The 21,939-nt window shown below is 38.4% G+C and overlaps 1 protein-coding gene across 1 annotated transcript in view; it reads left to right on the top strand.

The window, feature by feature from the left end:
- The window catches only part of DICER1 (dicer 1, ribonuclease III), a 72,730-nt gene that overhangs the window by 4,756 nt on the left and 46,035 nt on the right, over positions 1 to 21,939 (top strand). Inside the window, 3 exon segments of the mRNA XM_072839810.1 lie at positions 8,796 to 8,929; positions 17,359 to 17,422; positions 18,333 to 18,433. The gene's annotated coding sequence lies outside the window, so the exon portion shown is untranslated.

Raw genomic sequence — 21,939 nt, 5'->3', positions numbered from 1 at the left:
AATGAATAGATTAGTTTATATTTCACTTTTAAAATAAAAGTATTTATAAGCTAAGATGGATTTTTGGAGAATAATATTGCTTATATATTAAAGCTTTTTAAAAAAATTATTACTGGTGGCTTAGTCTTTGAGTATCTGCCTTGGGCCCTGGGGCGTGATCCCCACGTCCTGGGACTGAGATCCGCATTGAGCTCCCTGTGGGGAGCCTGCTTCTCCCTCTGCCTGTGTCTCTGCCTCTCTCTGTTTCTCATGAATAAATAAATAAATCTTTAAAAAAATCATTATACTTCTGATTTTGGACAAATCATGCTGACTATTGTTTCCCCTTCATTTGTGATGTCCACATGACTAGGTACATAGGAACATTGTTGACCAAGACAAATATTAAGAATTTCGTAGAGGAAAAGTGCTATAAGAATTGGGAGTTTTGCTGGTATTGAAAGCTTTCTCAGTGTTGAAGTGAGTTTAGCCTCACTGATAGTTGTATGGTGGTTTTGTTTTATCTGCTAGCTCAATGTATATAATAAAGTAGCGATTTAAAAAACATTTGGAAAGTCCCCTGGGAATTAGAAAATGTCAGCATACCTGTTCAGAATTTTAAAAAGAATGTACTTAACTGAAATAATAAGAGAAGGATCTCAATTTAAAAATTGATCTTTGAAATGATGTTAGAAAGGTTCTTTGACTAAGGAGTTGGATCAGTAACCGTATTTGAAGGGGAAAAGAAAAGCAGTAGACTTGTCTAATACTTTGGGATTCCAGGATTTCTGTCTTTCTATTGGTAACAGCCCAGGAAGGCAAAATTAACATGATGAACCCAAAGGTTTGAATGGCCTCTCCTTCTCTCACACATCCTGCTGCCCAACTGTGGCTCATGAGGAGCTCTGACCAGTGATCTTTTAAGCTTTTGCCACCTTGCAAAATTAAATATTAATATTTTATCAGAGCATTATAAAGATGTTGGAAGAGCAAGTGTTTGATGTCAGAGAGACCAGGGTTCAAATGTTGATTTCCTCCAGTTTGTAGCTGAGGAGCCTAGGGCATATGACAATCTTTCTGAGTGTCGCTCCCTCATTGGTAGACTGGTCATATTACCTCTTGAGGTTGTGAGGAAAAAATGAGTTTCTTAAACCTTCAGCCCATGTCTGGCACATAAACTACTATTTGATAACATTTCGCTGATACTATTTTTCATTTATCTGCATTACAGAAAATCTTGCTTATGTTCCTAATGTGATTGTATTGTGATTCCCCCCAAATTATTACTATAGAGATGTATGTCCAGTACATTTATAATGGAAGATGAAAGAGAGGAGGGCTTGACAGCAATATTTCATAGGAAAGTTTCTATACTGAGAATGGTCTACACTGTATCAAATGGTCCAGCTGTCTAATTGGGTCTCTAACAGTGATACCAAGTGTAATAGTGCCTTAATATTGCTAGCTCTCCCTTAATAACCATTCTTCTTCTTTTTTCTAAAGACTTTATTTATATTTGAGAGAGAGAGAGAACACAAAGGAGGGGGAGAGGGAGAAGTAGACTCCCTGCTGAGTGGGGAGCCTGACTCCAACTCGATCCCAGGACCTCAGGATCGTGACCTGAATACTTTTTTTTTTTTTTATTAAATTTTTTTAAATTTTTATTTATGATAGTCACACACAGAGAGAGAGAGAGGCAGAGACACAGGCAGAGGGAGAAGCAGGCTCCATGCACTGGGAGCCCGACGTGGGATTCGATCCCAGGTCTCCAGGATCACGCCCTGGGCCAAAGGCAGGCACCAAACCGCTGCGCCACCCAGGGATCCCGGTGACCTGAATACTTAACTGACTGAGCCACACAGGCACCTCCTCCCACATTATTCTTCTATTAGACCTGAGTAAATGCAAGATCCTTGAATCTATATTTCAAACTGTCATGAACTTTTTATGTATCTATCACATGTCCTTAGTGTCGGCTAGTGGTTCCCACTCTTTGGAGACTACTGATTTGATGAAAGATGTGAATCTGATTTCCAGAAAAATGTACATGCTTATAATTTTACATACCATTATGGGAGTTGCAGGGACCCCCTCCTGCATCCCATTTGTAGATGCTTGATTAGGATATGTCTATGCATTTAAGACAAACTATAGGTTAACCGAGCAACACTGACACAGTTCTGAATGACTGAGACGCAAGTTCCACATGATAGATGAAATGTAATGAACAGTGCAAAGTAATGTGTGGTTAAGAAACCTGGCTTTACTTCTAAGTAACTAGCTGAGTGTTAAGGGCAGGTCACCTTGCCTTTCTAGACTTAGCTTTAATTTTCTCACTAGTAAAATGAGAACATTTATCAGTCTCTAAATATCTTATAGTCAGTAATCTTTGAACTCACAATTCTGGGACCTCTCCGTTTTTCAGGCTGAGAACCTTAACTAAATATGAGGCATGGAAAAGAGAGGCTACATTTCTCTGCGTATTAAGGTTTCTGTACAGTGACCATGAGAAAGGAGACGGTGGAATTGTGAGCTTTTCTGAGCAGGATGGAAACCCCTGGGAAGTCGTCTTGAAAAGTAGAAAGAGCTAGATTTTGCCTTGAACGGGTGGCAGAGTCGTTTGGATACAGTGGAGTCTTCATTTCCTGTTTCTGCTTCTAGTACAGCTTAGTAAATACTTGTTAACGAGGGAAAATCTGATAAACCTTCTAAAGCCTTCTATCCGATCAGTATGGGGAAGAGCAGGTAACCCATCGAGAGGCCATCAGGAGGAGAAAAGTGTCTAACAGACACCCTGGCATTTTAATTTTAAAGGCTTTTATTTCGTACATAACACTATACTGAGATTACCCAGCTTTTCTCAGTCTTGTTTGTATAGCTAAGCATTAAAAAGGAGAAATCCATGACTTCTAAATCGTTATACGTACCTGCTGCATATAATAAACTCAAGAAATTTGTTAATCTTAGACCGAACATAATTTTGGATATTTTCAGAAAAAGGCAGGATTTTGTTGATAAAAAACATATGAACAAATGACAGAACAACCTACCTTAGGCATTTTTTTTTTTTTTTTTACCTTTTTTTTTACCTTGGGCATTTGAATGCAGTCTGTAAATTGAACTGAAAAGGCAAGCTATAATTTCTTGTCTAAACAGTTTCTTCAAAAGAATAATTATTTTTTGCTTATTCAATATATGGCCTTCAGTTTTCAGCCCTTCTTCAGTAAAATATGAAAAATAAAATATTGCCAAATAGTGCTATCCTTTTGGGATATGTTTGTAAAAAATCTCCACTGACATATGATGTGGTACTGAAGGAGGATATTGTTTTTACACTCAAATCTTTGTAAATAGCTAGTTTTTGTGTTGCTGAACATTGGGAGAAATCTGGGAAGTTTTTTTAACTTGTGAGTTGGGTCTGTACTTTGGCCAAGAAGAGGGAAATAAATAATTTTCTTAAAGCCTTTTTTAAGCATGTGGACATGCATGCACACACATACTTGCATACATATACACACAATACACATGTACATGTATGGGATCTGTATTATCTGTATCTGCGGCAAATGTTCTGGTAAAATGCTTACTTGTGTGGTCTGTACTGAGCGAAGACAGTTGCATGGAATGTTGTAGTTTCTGTAATTTTAATTTAGTTTATTTCACCATGTCTGAACTCCCTTTATGATAGTGATCTCTTTTAAGGTAGTACTTTTCATTTCACTGGAGAAGTCATTATGTAGTATTTGCATGTTTCGTCATCAGCTGTATGGAGTCAAGATACTAGAAAAAATGGTGAGCTATATAGTCAGTTATTGCGCGTTTAATGAGCACCTATGTTCCTAGACTAGAAGGGCCAAGGGAGAGGTCACGGACAGAGCTGATTTCAACTGCCAAAGGCTTTAAAATTAAGGCAGTATTTATTTATATGTGTATGCAGTTTCAGCTAAAATTAAAATACTCAGTTTACTTCTCTTGATTTTGAATTGGATTTACTCTTTTTTCAACCGCCTGGTGAGATCAAAAGGAATGTATCCAGAAGTAGCTTATTTTGACTGGCATATCAGTGTAAATAGACACCTCCTCTGAGACCATAGTTTATCGCATATCGTGGAAATACGTTTGGAGTCAGACTCTTAAATGTAATTCCACTTCTCCCATTTATTGGTCAAATGGCATTGGGTAAACTATTTCAAATCCTGTAAAATGAAGATGAGATTTGTTTCAGGGTTTTGAGAATGAAATTAGGTAACAGAATTTGAGTGCTCAGTAAAGGTAAATCTTCGTCCTGTCTCACATATGCACCATGGCAAAAAAAGAATTTTTACGTATTGCATTGAGGGTTGTTTACTTCTCTTTCAAAATAAACTTTTAAATGGCATCAGTTTCAGCTGATAAACAGGAAAGTGCATAAATTACAAGGAAATGCAAAGTGTATCCAGGCATTCACACCCCTCCACCCCCTGGCCAAAAAAAAAAAAAAAAGGTGGGGGGGGGGGACACACCATACTGACTTTTCCTTATTTTTAACTCTATGTAGTTGAAGTTATATGGTATGATTTTGTGTTGAGTTTCTTCACTTAACATCTTAAGTGTGTGAGATCCATTCCATTGAATCATCTGATGATGTATGGCATTCTGTTATATGAATATGTCAGTATTAACTTGTCTGTGTATTGCTGATGGACATTTGGTTTGTTTCATTTTTGGCTGTTAGGGATAGTGCAGTTCTTAGTTCTTGTGGATTTTTTTGGTGAATATATGTGTATCAGTCAGGTATACATGTAGAATGGAATTATTTGGGTTATAGAGTATGTGTATATTCAGAGCAGATATGTTCTTTCTGCTCCACATCCTTTCTCACACTTGATACTGTGTGTCCTCTTCATTTCGGCCATTCTGATGGGTGTGGTAGCAGGTCCTTGTGGTTTAATTTGTATCCTTCTAATTGCTTATGGAGATTATAGATCATTTGATGTCCTGTGAGTTAAAGTCCTCTGCTCAGCGTCCGTGTGTACTTGTCTCCCTGTTCCTTACTGATTTGTAGAAATTGTTTATGTGTCTCCAACCCTGCCTCGCCTTTTCACTCACATAATCAGTTCATGTAATAAATAGACATTTTAAATATTAATCTAATCCAGTTTGTCAATTTTTTCCCTTTATAGTTACTACTTTTAGTGTCTTGTCTAAGAAATTTTAACTCATTCCAGGAACATGGAGGAATTTCCTTTTCTTTTTTTAAAAAGATTTTTTTTTTTATTTGAGAGAAAGAGCATGAGCAGGGGAAGAGGGAGAGGGAGAAGCAGACTCCCCACTGAGTGGGGAGCCTGATGTGGGGCTCAATCTCAGGACCTTGAGATCATGACTTGAGCCAAAGGTAGACACTTAACTGACTGAGCCACCCAGGCACCCCTCAACTGACATTGATTTTTGTGTATGACTTGAGGATGGAGTTAATGACTCACTTTTTCCATCTGGATACACAGTTAATCCACTAATTAAATAACCTCATATAGGTGAGTCTCTTTTCATAGTCTGTTCTGTTGCATTGTCTCTTCTTGTGCCGTTACTCACTCTGTCTTTAAGTATTGACACTTTATATTAAATATCAGAAAATCAGTTGACTTTTGCATGTTAAGCCATCCTTGCATTCCTGTGATAAACCACACTGGTCATGATCCATTTTCCTTTTATATATTCCTGGATTCAGTTTCCTCCTATTTTGGTTAGGAGGAAATTTTCACATTTTTAGTTTGAGACATAGGTCTATAATTTTCCTTTATTGTAATGCCCTTGTCAGATTTTGGTGTCAACTTTATACTAGTCTCATAGAAGGGGTGGAAAGTATCCCCTCTCATTTCAGTCCTCCTGAAGGGTTTGTTTTTAAGATTGTAGTTATTTCTTTAAAGGTTTAGAAGCATTCACTCTAGTGAAGCCATCTGGGCTTGGGAGTTTTTAATAATCCATCTTCTTTAAAAGCTATAGGCCTCTTCAAATGTTCTGTTTCTTTAGATTGTGTTTTTCAAGGAATTTGCTCACTTCTCCTAAAATACTTTCTTGAGTGGCTACTAAGAAGTAATTGATACTAAAGATAATCAGATAAAACTTTGCTCCATTTGGAAAAACTACAACTTTTTAAGAGATTGTTAAGTGATTTAATATAGAGTACTCTTTGTTGTGGTTTGTGGGAGAATAAACTGTGGTTAATGCCACTCAAATTAGGTTTTTTATACTCTTAGAATTTAGGCATAAGTGTGATTTATATGAATCAAGTTAGTTCCCCGAAAACAAATTATATCCAAAAGCTATTGCTATGTGAAATCTGTAATTAGATTTGGACCTATTTTTTTTTTTTTTTTTAATTAGAAGGGGAGTAGGGGCAGAGGGAGAGAGAGAATCTTAAGCAGGCTCTACACCCAGCACAGAACTCCACACAGGGCTCGATCTCACAACCCTAGATCACGACCTGAACTGCAACCAAGAGTTGAACACTTAACTGCCTTAGCCACCCAGGTGCCTCTTGGAGCTAAATTTTTAACTTTGCTACAGTTTGGATTAATTGTTTTCTAAAGACTTGAATTCATTTTGGATTAATTTGACTAGTGAATTACAATTTAACCTGTTCTTGGATTGTTTTTAAGGGATTGTTGCAGGATTGTTTTTAAGGGATAGTAAAAATAAAAATAAGTAATTGCAGGATTGTTTTTAAGGGATAGTAAAAATAAAAATAAGTAATTAAAGTAGGAAATAATAGTATCTTAAGAATTCTTTGGGAGTGGGGCAGTCAGTATTCAATTAAACTTTACCTAAGTATTACTTATTAGTAGTGAGAATTGTTGGCATTTATTCATTTATTCAAAAAGATCCCACTTATGCCAGGCACCTCAGTTGGTAGTTTGTTCTGGATGCACAGATTTACTATCTTTTCACTGAAACTGTTGACTTTCTGAAAAAGGGACAGTGGTGATGAGACCTACAGGCTGAGGAGCAGTTAGCTGGGGGATGGTAAGTACAAAGGCTCTGGGGTGTAGGAAGGAGTTGGTGGAGGTGCTGAGAGATTCTCAGAGCTGCAGGGAGGTAGCAGAGTTACCTAAACCCCAGTTAGAGATAGATGCAGGGCCATATATAGTAAGGATTTTGGATTTTATCCTATGTGCCAAGGGAATCCGTTAAAGATTTTGAGCCATCTTGCTATATCTTGGTTTGATTCATGTTCTCCATACCTAGTTATATGCTTCGTTGAGCTCCCATTAGTACTCTTTTTTTGTTTTTAATCACTTTTTTTCCCCCTGGGACTGATGCTTGGTAGCCTGGGCAAGAGGTTGAGTCTGGCAGATGACAAATATTTACTTATGCTTTTAGCGTTGCATACTGTGTGTGTCTCATTGTCCATTGCCATTCAGACAGTTTACTTATTGTGTAGGTAGGTCCCTTACAGATGCCAAACTTTATCCATGCAGTAAGGTGTAAGCAGGTGTGGAGAATTCTGAAACCTATTGAGCGTCCTTGCACCTGTGCTGGTGTTCGGGCAGTGTCGGATACTAACAACACGCTGGCTTTGCAGGGTATGGTAGCTGCCAGTTTTGGCCTTTGGTCTAGTGTGGATTCTTCCCTGTGTTCGTTCATTCTTTTTTTTTTTTTTTTTTTCATAAGAGGGTTATAAATACCCTGAGAAAGATGAGCCTGAGGTTGTAGTTTTGGTTCCTGCTCCTTTCCCACTCTTTATAGTCCCAAAATATGGCAGTAATGCCAAGTGCTCTCAGTTGTCCCTTCAGCCAAGCATCCTTTAGCAGGGCTCTTGCAGGGGCTCACCTCCTCCCTCTGGTACACGAAGTTCTCTTTTTCACACCGAACATCGTACCCCTGTTCTTAGTGATTTGCGTATTTTACTTAGTTAATGAATTACATGGATATGTTGTGGGATTCTGTTGGGGAGGAAGAGGAAGGAGCCAGAAGCTGGCATGTTCGCAGGTCCTGTGGTAGACGTGAGGCTGAGGTGGAAAGGCAGATGAGGTCATTTCAGGATCTTGTGGCCCACAAAAGGACTCTGTCAGCACTGCCTTTGGAGCCCCCTCTTTTCCTCTCTCATCTGGATTCTTTAATATGTGTGTACTGGGTTTAATTGTGACAAAACTGAGCAAAACAAGGGTGGTGACCTTAGGAGGCTGCATTTATTCTCTACTTTTTGAAACAAATCTCTAATTCCCGTAATGGATATATTCTTTGAAATTGTATTTAGCAGTAATGAATCTTCATCTTTCTTAGTAGATTAGTTCAGTTTTTGGAACAGTTCCAAGTTCCCTTGATAGCTGAATGTGGATCTCTACGTGGAAATGTGCAACAGGCAGCTAAGTACAGAGAATCGTTGCTAGAGATAGGGTAACCAACCATCTGGGTTCCTCCACGATTGGGGTAAGTGGGTGGGTAGTGCCTGGGACAGGGGACTTTGAATGTGCAAACAGGGGGAGTTCCAGTATAATCCAATGATAATAACCAGGAAAAGGAACGTCTTCTCTAAAGGAAAGAGTTAAACTTCAGAAGCCTCTTACTTATTGTATAGTCTTTTTCTGTACCTGTCTGTGGGCCTTGTATAGAGATTTGATCTTGGCTGAGACGAACGAGGGGAGAGCCCTAGGTGTATGCTGAGATTAGAAAGGTAGAGGCCCAAATCTTGCTTGAATTGCCCAGGATGAGCTTCAGATCCCTGCGGAGCTGTATATTAAGGTCCTTTAGGATGTAGCTCCTCTCTCAGTGTGGGACGAGTGCTTCAGCACACTGCTTGTCATTTCTGCAACTTGACTTGCCTGGTTTCCTTTTAGTGCTTCTCTACATGCTGGCTCCTCACCCCCATGATGCCCTGTTACTGTCCCTTCCCTGACTGGTGCTGTCACCGCTCATCCTTCAGAACTGCCCTCCAGTCCGCTTCTCACCTTCTCCAGAGTACAAGTTTGCAGTACGTATGTCTTGCTCAATAAATATTTGTCGAATGAATGAATAAGGGGCAGGAGTTAAAACAAAGGTCTTTTAAGGGGGGGAAAATCACCTTAAGTATCAGTTTTTATACTACCCCGAAACACAATTGGATAATACCCATTTTTCTGTGTTCTGATAGTCAAACAGATATATGTCTCTATATATCTATCTATATATATAGATAGATATATATCAATATTTAGCAGAGTTTTATTTTTAACTTTGTTTATAATACTTTCAAACTTAAGCGTTGTCAGAATAGCATAAAGAATTCCCATGTCATTACTTAAATTTACCAGTAGGTAACATTTTGCCACACATTTGGATGTTTCTCCGCATATCATTATTTTTCTGAACCTTTTAAGAATAAGTAGCAGGTATTATGCTCTTCACTACTGAGTATTTTCAAGGTGTATCTTCTAAGAATGAGAACATTCTCTTATATTATTACAATATAGTTATTGAATGCAGAGAATTTAGCATTGATGGTGATAGTTAAATTTCATCAGTGTCCCTACAGGGGGAGGAAAAAGGTTTCCCTCTGTGCTTTTAGTGGGTGGAGCCTGTGAATTAAATTAACAAAGGACAGATTAATGAGAGGAAAGATTTATTTTGCATGCACACTGGAGATTCACCCTGAAGGAGTGGAAACCCAAGGAAGTGGTTAGATTTGAGAGAGCTTATATACCATTTTAGTAAAGGGCCATGTATCGTGGACAAGTGACAAAAGAACGGGAGAATTGGGGCTTCTAGGGGTGGTAAATTGTGGGAAGGTGAATAGATGATGGAAAATAATAGGGATTATTTTAGCAAGGTTTGTTTGTGCAGATGCAAATCAATGCCGTCTGTAGTGATAATTATCCTCTCCTCTTCCTGGTACTGGAGTGCGGAGGAGGGACACTCACAAAGCGACATTTATGTCCTGCTTTTACACAGAAAGGGAAGGGGCAGAGAATTTCTCCGGTATCTGCTATTTCTCTGTTGCCTTCAGCTCAGAGTAATTCTTAGGCCAAGGTGGCATATTTTCAGGTGGCGTATTCTGATCACCCTTCATTCCAGTAATGTCCTTCATAGCAGTGTTCCTTCTCTAATCCAGGATTCAGTCCAGGAATGTAATGGACATTGCATTTGGTTGACATGGTTATTTACTCTTGTAATCTGGAATGGCTTCTCAGCCTTTAGTGTCTATGATACTGACATTTTTGAGGAGCACAGCCAGTTTTGTAAATTGCATCTCTGATTTGGTTTTTATGCTCCCTCATGATTAGATTCAGGGTTTGCACTTTTGGAAAATGCAAACTTGGAAAACTACATAAATGATATTTCCTTCTCAGTTCATCAACGTTTAGGAGATACATGTCAGTCTGTCCCAGTATTGGTGAGGTCACTTTTGTGGTTATCTGTCAAGTTTGCCCAAGGTGAATATATCACTTTTCACAAGGGTTCATAGGGCATCGGTGCAGAAATACTTTGAAGTGATGTGAATATTCTTTTGTAAATGTCATCCAGTAGTTTTAGCATCCATTAATGAGTCTTGCCTCAGTTACTAACATGGTTAAAAATGGTGATTTTTTTTTTGTCATTCCCCCCAGATTTATTAGTTTATGTTGAATAGAATTTTAACTGGATTTTAAATCTAATAAAACCATTTCTAAAATGAGTCTTTGGGTTTCCCTAGTTACGTTGTAATAGAACTATATATTGTTGCTGAAGCATTTTCAAGGTTTGTATCAGATTGCATTAGCTTGGAAGAGGATTTTGCAGATGTTGGGAGATCTGGGAGGACTAGGCTGGAGAGACGGCATAGCAGGATGCTATCAGAATTATCCTGGTGCAGTGGGTGCCTCTAACTTTGGTGGTTTCAGGTCAGCCCTGAACTTTACTTTGTTAGAGGAGGGGCTAATGATGGGGGGTCTTAAACTTGTTAAAATAACTTGGGTTGTTTCAAGTCTTTTGAAAGTAAGAAGTATCTAAATTGAATTTTTATCTGACCTACAAAAAGATAACATATTAACGTAAGGTTAGATCAATAAGGTTTATACTCAACATAGAATTAAATATCTATACTTATGGATATTTCCAACTTTCCTTCAATTCCAAGTAAGTCAAGGATGAGATTATCTCTCCTTTGAAAAATCTTACAATTTTGGAGGAAAAAATAGGCAATAGTAATACTGTCTTCTATGGGACAGAAGATACAGATAAGCCCTGATTTAGGTGGTACAGATGGCCCCTGTGTGCTGTATGAGAGCAGAATCAAATAATAGAGGTTTTTAGGTCCTTGAGGGGTGAGGGTGAGTGGCAGTTGGGGCCCAGAAGCAGAGGCTCATGTGAAGGTCAGGATATAATTGTTACAGCATTTTAGGGAAAGCAGATAACAGGGGTGGTTGAATGTCTTGCACATAGCTACATTGTGGCGTTTTACCCCTTGCCTGGAACTTTTAATATATTTGCTTTCCAGACTCATTATATTCAGCAGTCTCTCAGACTCCTTTTGTCTCAGGACTGACCACTAATTTTAGTATTAAAATTAATGTGCATGCATTATATTGTATTAAAATAGCTTAACATAGAATAGTGGTCTTTTATTCCCCCCTCATAGATATCCTTACATGGTATATAAAGGATAAGCGAGAAGATAGACCGTGGTATATAAAAGATGGTCAAAGGCAGCCCTGGTGGCGCAGCGGTTTAGCGCCGCCTGCAGCCCGGGGTGTGATCCTGGAGACCCGGGATCGAGTCCCACATCGGGCTTGTTGCACGGAGCCTGCTTCTCCCTCTGCCTGTGTCTCTGCTTCTCTCTCTCTCTCTGTGTCTCTATGAATAAATAAATAAATAAAAAATCTTAAAAAAAAAAAAGATGGTCAAGAATTGAGTAGATTTTAGCATTTGTTGAACAGTATTTTTATTGAGTAAAATACAGAAACTTGGAATCCAACATTAACCTTAAAACTCATCTTGAAAGTTAGCGGTGTATTAAGTATTTATCTCTCTTGAAACAAAACTGAAGGGTAAATGTCATTATAGAGAACTTGGTAGAATGGTTCTGGGTGCCATTTTGGTGCGTTGGAATATTGTCTTTTAAGAAGTATTCCAAGTACGTGGACCATTGGCTGGCAGCCTAGAGATATTTCTTGTATGGAGATTTTGATGGATGATACTTGTTAAAATGCTGTTTAACCTGTATTCAATTTCAATTTAGGATAAATCTAATTTTAGGCATAATGATGTTGAAATATAAACATAATATATTTGTTACAGATTTACAGAAGCCCGGAAATTTATTTGGTTAATAGAGTAGTGTAAGAAAAGAAGGCTAGTGAATTTGTGGTTTAAGTTATAGAAACTGGGGTAAGTTTTAGCCACATTTAAAGGCTTACTGGAGAAGTTTTAAAATTTTGTTTTTGTTTTCTGTTTTTGTTGGTTTGTTTTTAACCTAAAACCTGGGATCAAGAGTCACATGCTCTATGAACTGAGGCAGCCAGGCACCCCCAGAATCGTTTTTCTCTAACTATTGTCTTCCTACAAATCATTTTCAGTGTGAAAGTTTGTTTTCCAGTTTTAAAGTCACAAACTGTTCAAATTGTGGGAAATTTTAGAATGCGGAAAAGTTTTAAGGAAAGAAGGAATTAATTGCTCATGTTAATAGTCCAATCCCATCCTCATTTTTGGGGTGAATTTTCTCTCTCTCCTTCCTCCTTTTCTTTTGTTCAGTTTTTATCTTGACTTAGTCATGATCGTCCTCTAAATAAAAATGCTGTGCTTTTTTTTTGCATTGTATGTTGGACCATAAGTATTTTTTTTTTGTTCATTATAAACTCATCATTTTTTTTTTAAACTCATCATTTTTAATGGTTCAGTTGCATTGTATCCGGTAAAATGAACCCCGGTTTACCACACCATCTCCTCATTCAGTGTTAGACATGGAGCACTTTCTGCTATTTATAAATGGTAAAGATGGAAGGAGCATTTCTGTATGAAATTTTTTTGATATCAGGGTCATGAGTTTGAGTCCCACGTTGGGTGTAGAGATTATTTAAATCTAGAGAGAAATGATTCTCTTTTAGGTTAAAAACAAACCAACAAAACCAAAATATTTTAGGATAGATAATATGCAAGGATTTTAAATTAATAACGACAGATCTGTCAGGGAGCAGGAATTCCTGTGTTCTTTAAGGTCCTTCAAGCTGGGCTAAGACTCATGCTGAGTGAAAGAGATTAACAGGAGAAAATCAAATATCACAGTGTACATACGGGGAATCTGCACAGACATGGAAGTTCCACAGACAGGAAGGCAGAGGGAGAGGTGCGTAGGTGGTCCAGAACCAATGGGAAGGAAAGGGGCCAGGACTTCAGAGGAAAGGAGCGCTCTTCCTGGGGCGTAGGGAGAAGAGCAGATGTTTGGTAATTAGATGTTTGCCCTGCCAAACAGATGGGTCAATTAAATAAAATTGATCTCTGCTAATAACCCTGATTCTGAGAAAGACCCTTGCTTTAGATTTTTTTATGTACTTAATGGAGAGGCAAAAGTTTCTTTTGAGCCCACACGGTCTTAGTTGCCTTCAGTTCAGAATAATCTCTCCTCCAAAGTGGCCCATCTCTGTGTGTCCTGTGTTGGCCCCTACATAACAATGAAAAGTGGGAACGTTTCTCTCGTGCTGTGTATTTCATTATCTGAAGATATCAGTATTTAAATTCTTGAAACTATTATACCTTTTCTTTTCTCTTTGGTCTCTCAATCTTTTGTTTAACCTTAGTCTTTTCATAACCTGTATTCACCAAATGGTAGTTGAGAAATCCTTGAAATACTTATTTTATATACCATGGATATTTTGGCTATTTGCTGTATTTTTATCTTCTCAAACTTTAATGATTTCTTGCCCATAGTATACCATCTCATTGCCTGGCAGCAGTTAAGTGAAGTAATGTTTTCAGTGATGTCTGTGGAGCCGAACAGAAGCATAGTATTTTTCAGTTTTTGCTTTTAAAGAGAACTAGTGGACACAAAGCTATTTGATTTCATTTCACATTGTATATTGTGTTTTGTGATTTAACCTTGATTTTCATTCTACGGTAAATTCATGATGATTAGGTAGTTTGTGGTTGGTGGTTTTCGGGTTTATCTGGCTAAAAATACTGTATAAGATCTTGTGTACTTTAAATGGTAATGCATTTTCCATGCTGAATCTTAGGATCAATAGTGCATTTTAGATTTTCTTTAAGAAGTTTCTTGAAGTCTTAGGAATTGCTTGAAAACAAAGGTTCTAGATAGAGATAAGTGTGGTTTTGTAAATACTATCATGTATTGGGCATTTTTTGTGTTGCGAGGACTTTTTTCCTACTGAGCTTAACTAACATACATGATCTTACTGAATTCTCAAAATAGCCAGAGGTTATTTTACAAGCACGGAAACCATCTCATAGGTAGCCTGATAAGCCGTGATCTTTTTGACACAGGACCCCTTGCTGACTTTCAGATGATTTTTAAATGAAGGATACTTAAAAAAAAAAAAAAGGTTTGCTTTCCAGATCCCCAGTGGCCTTCCTCTGGGCCCCTCCTACACAGAAGGCCTCTCTGAGGAGTGACTGTATATGAGAAAGTATTAAGGGGTGACGGCATCACCTTGGCTTCTGAGGGTAAAACAGCTGAGACTCCTCCTGCTCCAACTTTAATTTAGAAAAAGGAAGATTGGTGGGAGTAGTTTTTAAACAACTTGGATCCTTTCTGTGTGCAGATTCCTTTTTAATACAGTTAAGTATTTGCACACTTAGCTCCATCTTCATCTTAAAAGCTCATCTCCCTAATATAGATGGGCAGCATATTTTAAGATTTCTCTAGTATTCAAATTCCAAGAAATGGAAATTTGTTATTTGGCATGAATATTATTTGAGAATATATTTTATGTCTTTTTTTTTCTTAAGATTATATTTCTTTATTCATGAGAGACACAGAGAGAGGCAGGGACACAGGCAGAGGGAGAAGCAGGCTCCCTGCGGGGAGCCTGATGTGGCACTTGATCCCAGGACCCTGGGATCACAACCTGAGCCGATCCCCATCCCTGAGCTAAAGGCAGACGCTTAACCACTGAGCAACCCAGGTGCCCCTGTCTTTTTTTATTTTTAAAGGCCAGTCTTGAGGAAATTAAAAACAGAATTTCCTCCCCACCCAGAAACCTATCCACAAAGGTAGAGGGAGGAAAACAGTTTTATTACTGGGTGAGCATTAAACCAGAGTGTGATGTGAGTCACAGGCTGTCCACTGAAGAGATTCCAAAAACAGAAAGAAAGACTTTTTCTGTACAGCTAAGTGGTTAGACACTTGACATCCACGTTTTCAAGGTAGAATTGCTTATTTCCTCACCCCTTTATGAGGTAGGTTTTGTGGTTTGGAATCAAGTGACTGACTAGGCCCATCTCTTCTAGGAAACTGAGTAATTGGGCATTGTCTTTCTTGATGATTATGTTTCAGAGGTGGCTTTCAGGTCCTTAGGGAGACATTCCTGAGATGTGAGATGGGCTAGAGGCTATTAAGCTTTTAAAAAGATTCACTTACATTTGGAAAGGATTAAGAAAGAAATCGAGAACAAAGGGGAGAAGGAAGGAGGCTTTTCCCTTTATTATCAACTAGGAGAATTAAGCCTCTAATTTTTTTTAAAAAGATTTTATTTATTTCTTTATTCACGAGAGACAGAGAAAGAGAGAGAGAGGCAGAGACACCGGCAGAGGGAGAAGCAAGCTCCATACAGGGAGCCCTATGTGGGACTCCATCCCAGGACTTCAGGATCACGCCCTGGGCTGAAGGCAGGCGCTAAACCACTGAGCCACCCACGGATCCCCAAGCCTCTAATTTTTGATTTGCCTTTATGACAATGTATAAACCTGTTTGCATCTATAGCCAAAGACTCCCCTAGTGATTTTAACCTTGGTTGGTTAAAATAATGCCCTGGTCTCCGTAGCATATTTGTTACTATGAACTGAAGGCTTTTCAAACATTTCTTAGTTTTATCTGTTAGCTTACAGAAGTACTTTTTTTTTATATAAAGATTTTAATTATTTATTCATGAGAGACACACAGAGAGAGAGAGAGAGGGGGGCAGAGAAACAGGCAGAGGGAGAAGCAGCGTGAGCCCGATGTGGGACTTGATCCCAGGACCCCAGGACCATGCCCTGGGTCGAAGGCAGGCGCCAAACCGCTGAGCCACCCAGGGATCGCCCCCCCCCCCCCCCCCCGAAGTACTTTTGATACTTTTCTTAATGTCACAGTGTTACTGTTATGTGTGCCTGTGTGTTGTGTCTTTTGTTTACCTTGAGACTTTATGGTAGTCATGCCTGGGCTTCATGAGAGTAGGAAGGAAATCTGAGCAGTGATGCTTACAAAGTTTATAGTATCAGCATCTGTGACACATTATGATAAAATGACTGAATTGAATGTTTTGTTACTAGTTTTGGAAATGTGTACCCTGAAGTTCTAGATGCTTTTAGACTTCAGATGAGCAGGGGTAAGTTGTCTGTTGCTACAGGGCTTTGTCTAAAGGGCTATAGGGGGATACTGGATTTAGGTGCTAATGTGGGTAAAGTTTGTTGATTTGTACTAAAACTTGGCTGAGTGTCTGGGATGTGGCACATCTTTTTCAGTTATCCTGAAAGGGCTTATCAAGCAGGAATTTGCATTTTTGCAATCTAAGTTATGATCATCAATTAAAATGAGAAGATTTGACCTATTCTGTATTTATGAACATAAATTGTCATTGTACTTGGATGTTAATTCTCTCCCACATATCTGTGCAGAATAGTCTAGGGAAATAATTTGGATAACTCACCAGTAATTTTGTACTAGTGGAATTGCATTGAAGTTTAAAGGATTATCAGTGTTACTATTTTGGTTATGGTGTTTCTAAAAAAGATGTGAATGTGAATTCGACTGGTGTAGGGCATGACACATCAGGCCCTGTTGATGTCTTGAGTTTGCATCTGATTAGGTAGCAGTATAGAATGGAATTAAGCGTCAAAGCATGAGGCTTGGGAAACAGACTGACACTAGGAGAGAGAAGATCTGTTTACGTGAAGCACCGTCCTGACTTAGGACTTACATAGTGTTCGAGTAGTTTTAAAGCTAGATTTTAATAGGGAAAAATGTAATTTACTTTCAAGAATTCTCCCTTATAGCTAATTGGATTGTAGTAACAACTTTCAAACATTTTCAGTTGTATCAGAACATAATAAATACTAATTTTAAAGGCAGCGCTTTCAGGCATGTGCTGTCTTCTTGACTTTCGGTAGAAAAATAAGTTATCAGGAATCTTATTCTGATAAGTCAAATGTAAAAATTTTGTCAAGTAGGAATTTTCTTAAAGTTGGTTTTTAAAAATGAGTTTTATGTTCTAAAATATTCTCTCTGATTGCTTTTAGGTTACCTAGGGTATGAATTAATACAGACTTGGAAACTGAAAGAACTTAGAATCAGCATTTTGAGGTAAATATGTACATACTAAAATAGTGCTAAGGTTTCCCCATTCTGCTTTGTTAACCTTCTAGCAAACCGAATTTGTCTCTGAAATGACTAAGTGTAACCTGTGCTTGCATGTCTTTGAACCGACTAGCCCAGACAGAGATGTGTATAACCGTTGCCTTCCCCGAGCTGGTGGTAGTGGAGGTACTGTGGTCAAGCGAAATGAGCACAAGCAAGATTTGGGGTCAGATCTAACAAAATCAATGCTGGGTGATTAAATGAAGCTTTCCATCTCAGTATTTCATGGTTTCCTCGTTTTTGATTTATAATCTCTGAGGTTGAACCACACTAAATTTATGTTTCTTTAAAACAATATTGTTGAATTGTGTTCTGCATTCTTTTATTCATGAATGAATTGTGTAAAAGAGTTTATGGTGTGGATTTAACTGTGGTGCTTTTAATTCCATTTGGAGAAATTGAAATTATTCACCAAGTACATACATGTATTGAGGTGATTTGGATTTCTCAGCCAAGCGCCTCGTCTGGTGATCGTTATTCCTTTTGTGTGTGTGCATTCAGGAAATAACACATACTTGTCTTCTTCTCTCTCCCTCCCCCATTATCCTAGCCCCTGTCTTTGGGTTTTCTTGTATTCATTTTGAAATCTTTTCTTGGACTTGCCTCTGAACTTTTTCTTTCCCCCAGATCTCTGGGAATTAGGCATGCTATTGTTGAATCTCATTCTCTTGTTCTTTGTTTTAGAGAGTAAGCCTTCGTACACTAAAATAATCCAAATGTCTTTTGTTTAAAATTTAATACAAAATAATGGGCTTTTATTTAACTCTTCATATCAATAGGGCTTTCTTGTAGATGTGTTTATATTCAGTTTAAGTACGGGAATCTTACACTTGGCTATTTTTGCATTTATTTTTAGAGCAGAAGCTTGGGCATGCTGTGATTTTCCAATAAACTGCTATCACAATGTCACAATGCAGTTCAGACAACAGCAACACAGAGATCTCAAACATTAAAACGGTAAATCTGTGATTTATCTACATAGAAAGAGGAAGAGAGTTTATTTGTGTGTTTTACTCAATTATTTCTGAGTGACTAATATATGGAAGTTATGAAACAACCTCGCCGATTTCATGAATGTAAATTGTCTGGCAAGAAATATAAAATCTGTGATTGAAAAACAGTCACAAGGAATTGTCTGTCGGCTCTGCGAAAGCAGCCAAACGATAGTTCTGTGAGACTACAGGACTTCCACTGGCCAGCAGGGATTCAGAGCTTTTCATTAAGACCAAGTTAAGAAAAAAAATTATATTTAAACATGTCAAAGAAAGTAAAAGTTGGCAAAATTGTAGATTTTTCGGTTTTCACATTATTGGATTACCTTTTGAATTTTTTTCATCTTGGATTTGTGTTCTCTAAATAGAAAGTATGTTTCTGGGGCCAGCCACTGGGTATGAAATGAGTGAAGATTACCTTGGCTGTTAGGACCTTATGGAGAAGTTCATTGAGAGGTTTCAAGTTGCTGTCCTCATTCCCTTGCAGGTCCTCTCCTCCACCACTCTTACGGGGAGTAGAAATGGAGAGGGTCCGGATTTCCCAAACATAAATTATCTTTTGAACTGTGACGATTCTGTTCTGTATGTTGTGCAACTTTCATGACTCTCTCCTTGAATTGATCAGATATTTATGTAAATGTATGTATGGTACATTGTAGCAGGAAATTGAAGAGCTGCAGAAAATGACCTGCGTCTTGCTTATAGGGAGCACGCATGCTGGTAGAAGAATAAGGTGTGTACGTGTGTGTTTCTGCACATATGTGTGTGAGGACATAAAATTTGAAAGGCAGACAGAAGCTGTTGGAAGGTTTTTTGTTTTATAAAGATTTTGTATATTTATTTGAGAGAGGGAGAAGCAGACTCCCCGTTGAGCAGAGAGCCTGATGTGGGGCTGGATCCCAGGACCCTGGGAACCTGACCTGAGCCAAAGGCAGATGCTTAACCAACTGAGCCACCCAAGCACCCCTTTTGAAAGGTTTTTATGTCATTCACATGGACGCTGTTTTCATTCTATACACTTGCACTGCTTGCTTGCCATGTTCTGGGTGTGGTTTGGTACTTTGGGTTATCCAAGTGTGTGAGACCTACAGCTCCTGTGTGCAAGGGAATCCCAGACTAATCAGTCATTTTTATTCATTTGCTTTTATTAAAAAGCCTTTATTTGGAAATAATTTCAAACGTACAGCAAAGTTACATGAATAGGACAAAGGATATGTACTTTGCCCCATTTGCTTTACTGGTTCCACACATTCTCTGTGTCTGTAGTTTCTTTTTATTTGAGAATAAGTTGTATACATCTCATGGCACTTTACCCCTTGATACTTTGGGGTATGTTTCTTAGGAATAAGGATACTCTTTAAAATAGCCACAATGTAGTTATTGGCTTCAGTGACTTTGAACAGTTTTATCAGGGGCTCTATGATGCCCTTTATGGTGTTGTCCTGCAGTACAAGACCCAGCCTGAGATCACTCACTGCATTTAGCTGTTGGGTGTCTTTGTAGTCTTCTTTAATCTGGAACATTCCTATAGTTTCTCTTTGTATTTTGTACATTTTTGAAGATTATAGAATCCCTTTTAAAAAATAGAGCATTTTTCTCATTTTTAAAGACTATCACTCTGGAGTAATTAATATTATTCTCACTGTTCTCTCTATGAGAAGAAGTGGTGACCCCAGTGACAGTGGCAGGAGGAGGAATGCTGCAGGTTCCTGGCTGTACATGGTGTTTAATAGTAGAGGAAATGGTATTTGGGGACTTACATTGCTGCCTTCTTCCTGTTTTATTCTCTTCAGCTACCAGGATTTAGGCTTACTTCCTGATACCTTTGGCCCTGTTTTGGGTTGGTCTTGGATTAGCATGTGGCTTGGAGGAAAAGTGAGCAGGTCAGGTTTTGGCATAAAGAATTCTGGACAGCAGGCAGCCTATAATAATGAAGATGTAGAGGAGCAATCCCAAGGACGGTAGGCAGGTAAGAAGTGCCTGCAGTTTCAGCCATGTGCCTCCAGAATGATCTGCCTGGGCCCCAGGAGGCCTGCCTGGGTCTTAGGAGGGTAGGTAAAATGGATTTCACTTTAGGTTCTGGGCATCCATATAGAATAAAAAGCTTGAGTGATGAACCTGAGGGTGTGCAATCAGTGGGCCTGAGGAATTGAGCAAAGTGAATGCCAAGTATGGGATAAAAAGATGGCTGTTTGAGCTTTGGTTGGGTAGAGAAAGAGCACATGTGTCTTGTGAGGAACGGAGTTGGTAGTTGTCAGAGTGGACTCTGGAATCCTTCGCTGAGAATGATGATGAGAATGGCTGTAGTGTCTGGTCCAGTGGCACCTGCCCTGTTGAAGTCCTGCGCTCCTGCAGCCCATGCCCCCTACTGCTTACCTGGGGCCGCACTGCTGTTAGCTGGATATGGAGTTGTTGTCAGTGGGGCTAATCTCTGAAATCTGGACTTGGTATCGTGCCTGTGTCTGAAAGAGACCACTTGAGACTTCTTGTTGGATTAGGTGAGATCACTTAAGTTACTGTGCTGTATCAGAGTTGTACATTTCCCGAGTCAGGAGATTCAGAGGTTCTTGTCAAGGAACAAAGACTGGGCTTCTTTCTTTCCAGTTTCATAGAGTGATAACAGTGAACACAAGGGTGAAAATTTCTTTTGGGGGCAAGTAAATTCTGCTGGCAGTCAGAAATTCGGTTTTCGTGTTGAGATTTGAGACCTGAACCCTTTATCTGCAGGTTAGGAGTTTTAAAAAGACTCAAGTTTGCTCTGTCCTTTTACAGAATCAGATTAATCTTTGGGAAAGTATACATGAGACACAAAAGAGTGCTTACATATCATGAAAAAACTCACAGAATGGTACACTGTCTTAATTTATCTAGGATGTGTGTAATTTTAAAGATACATATTTAAATAGTTGGTCAGCCATGCATTTGTGATTGGTTGTCAATTGAGAAAAAGACCTCATGTGTTTATGGTCTGTTGATAAAACCACAAAATGTTGGCAGGCATTTGAATCTTATATTCAGGCACGGTGCTAAGCACCTTCCATACATTATCTCATAAGTTTATCAATAATGGCATCATAGAATTGACAAAGGATGTTTGAAATATATTTATGTATATATCTACATATTTTGTATATATATATTTAAAAAGGCATCATAGTCATATTTTCTTTTAAAGATATATGAGAAAAAGCATAGTTTTATATCACTAAATATAGATATGGGTTTTCTTCATGGTTCAAAGTATTCCTTATATAACTATACTATAATTTATGTGGCTCATATTTTTATTAATATTTTTGAAAGGTATTTCTTGCTTTTGAGTAACGCAGCAGTACATATTTGTAGTCACCTCATTCTTTCAGATAAGTTTCTAGGTGTAGAATTGCTGGGTTGGAGAGTGTAGAACACTTGACTTTTTAAAATGATCCTCTTAGATCAAGGAAAAGCTAAAACAATTATAGGAAAAGTTTG

This window comes from Canis lupus, chromosome 9, assembly GCF_048164855.1.
Source record: "Canis lupus baileyi chromosome 9, mCanLup2.hap1, whole genome shotgun sequence".
NCBI classification, from domain to species: domain Eukaryota; kingdom Metazoa; phylum Chordata; class Mammalia; order Carnivora; family Canidae; genus Canis; species Canis lupus.
Note: the sequence above shows the minus strand (reverse complement) of the source record. Positions and strands in the feature narration are given on the sequence as shown.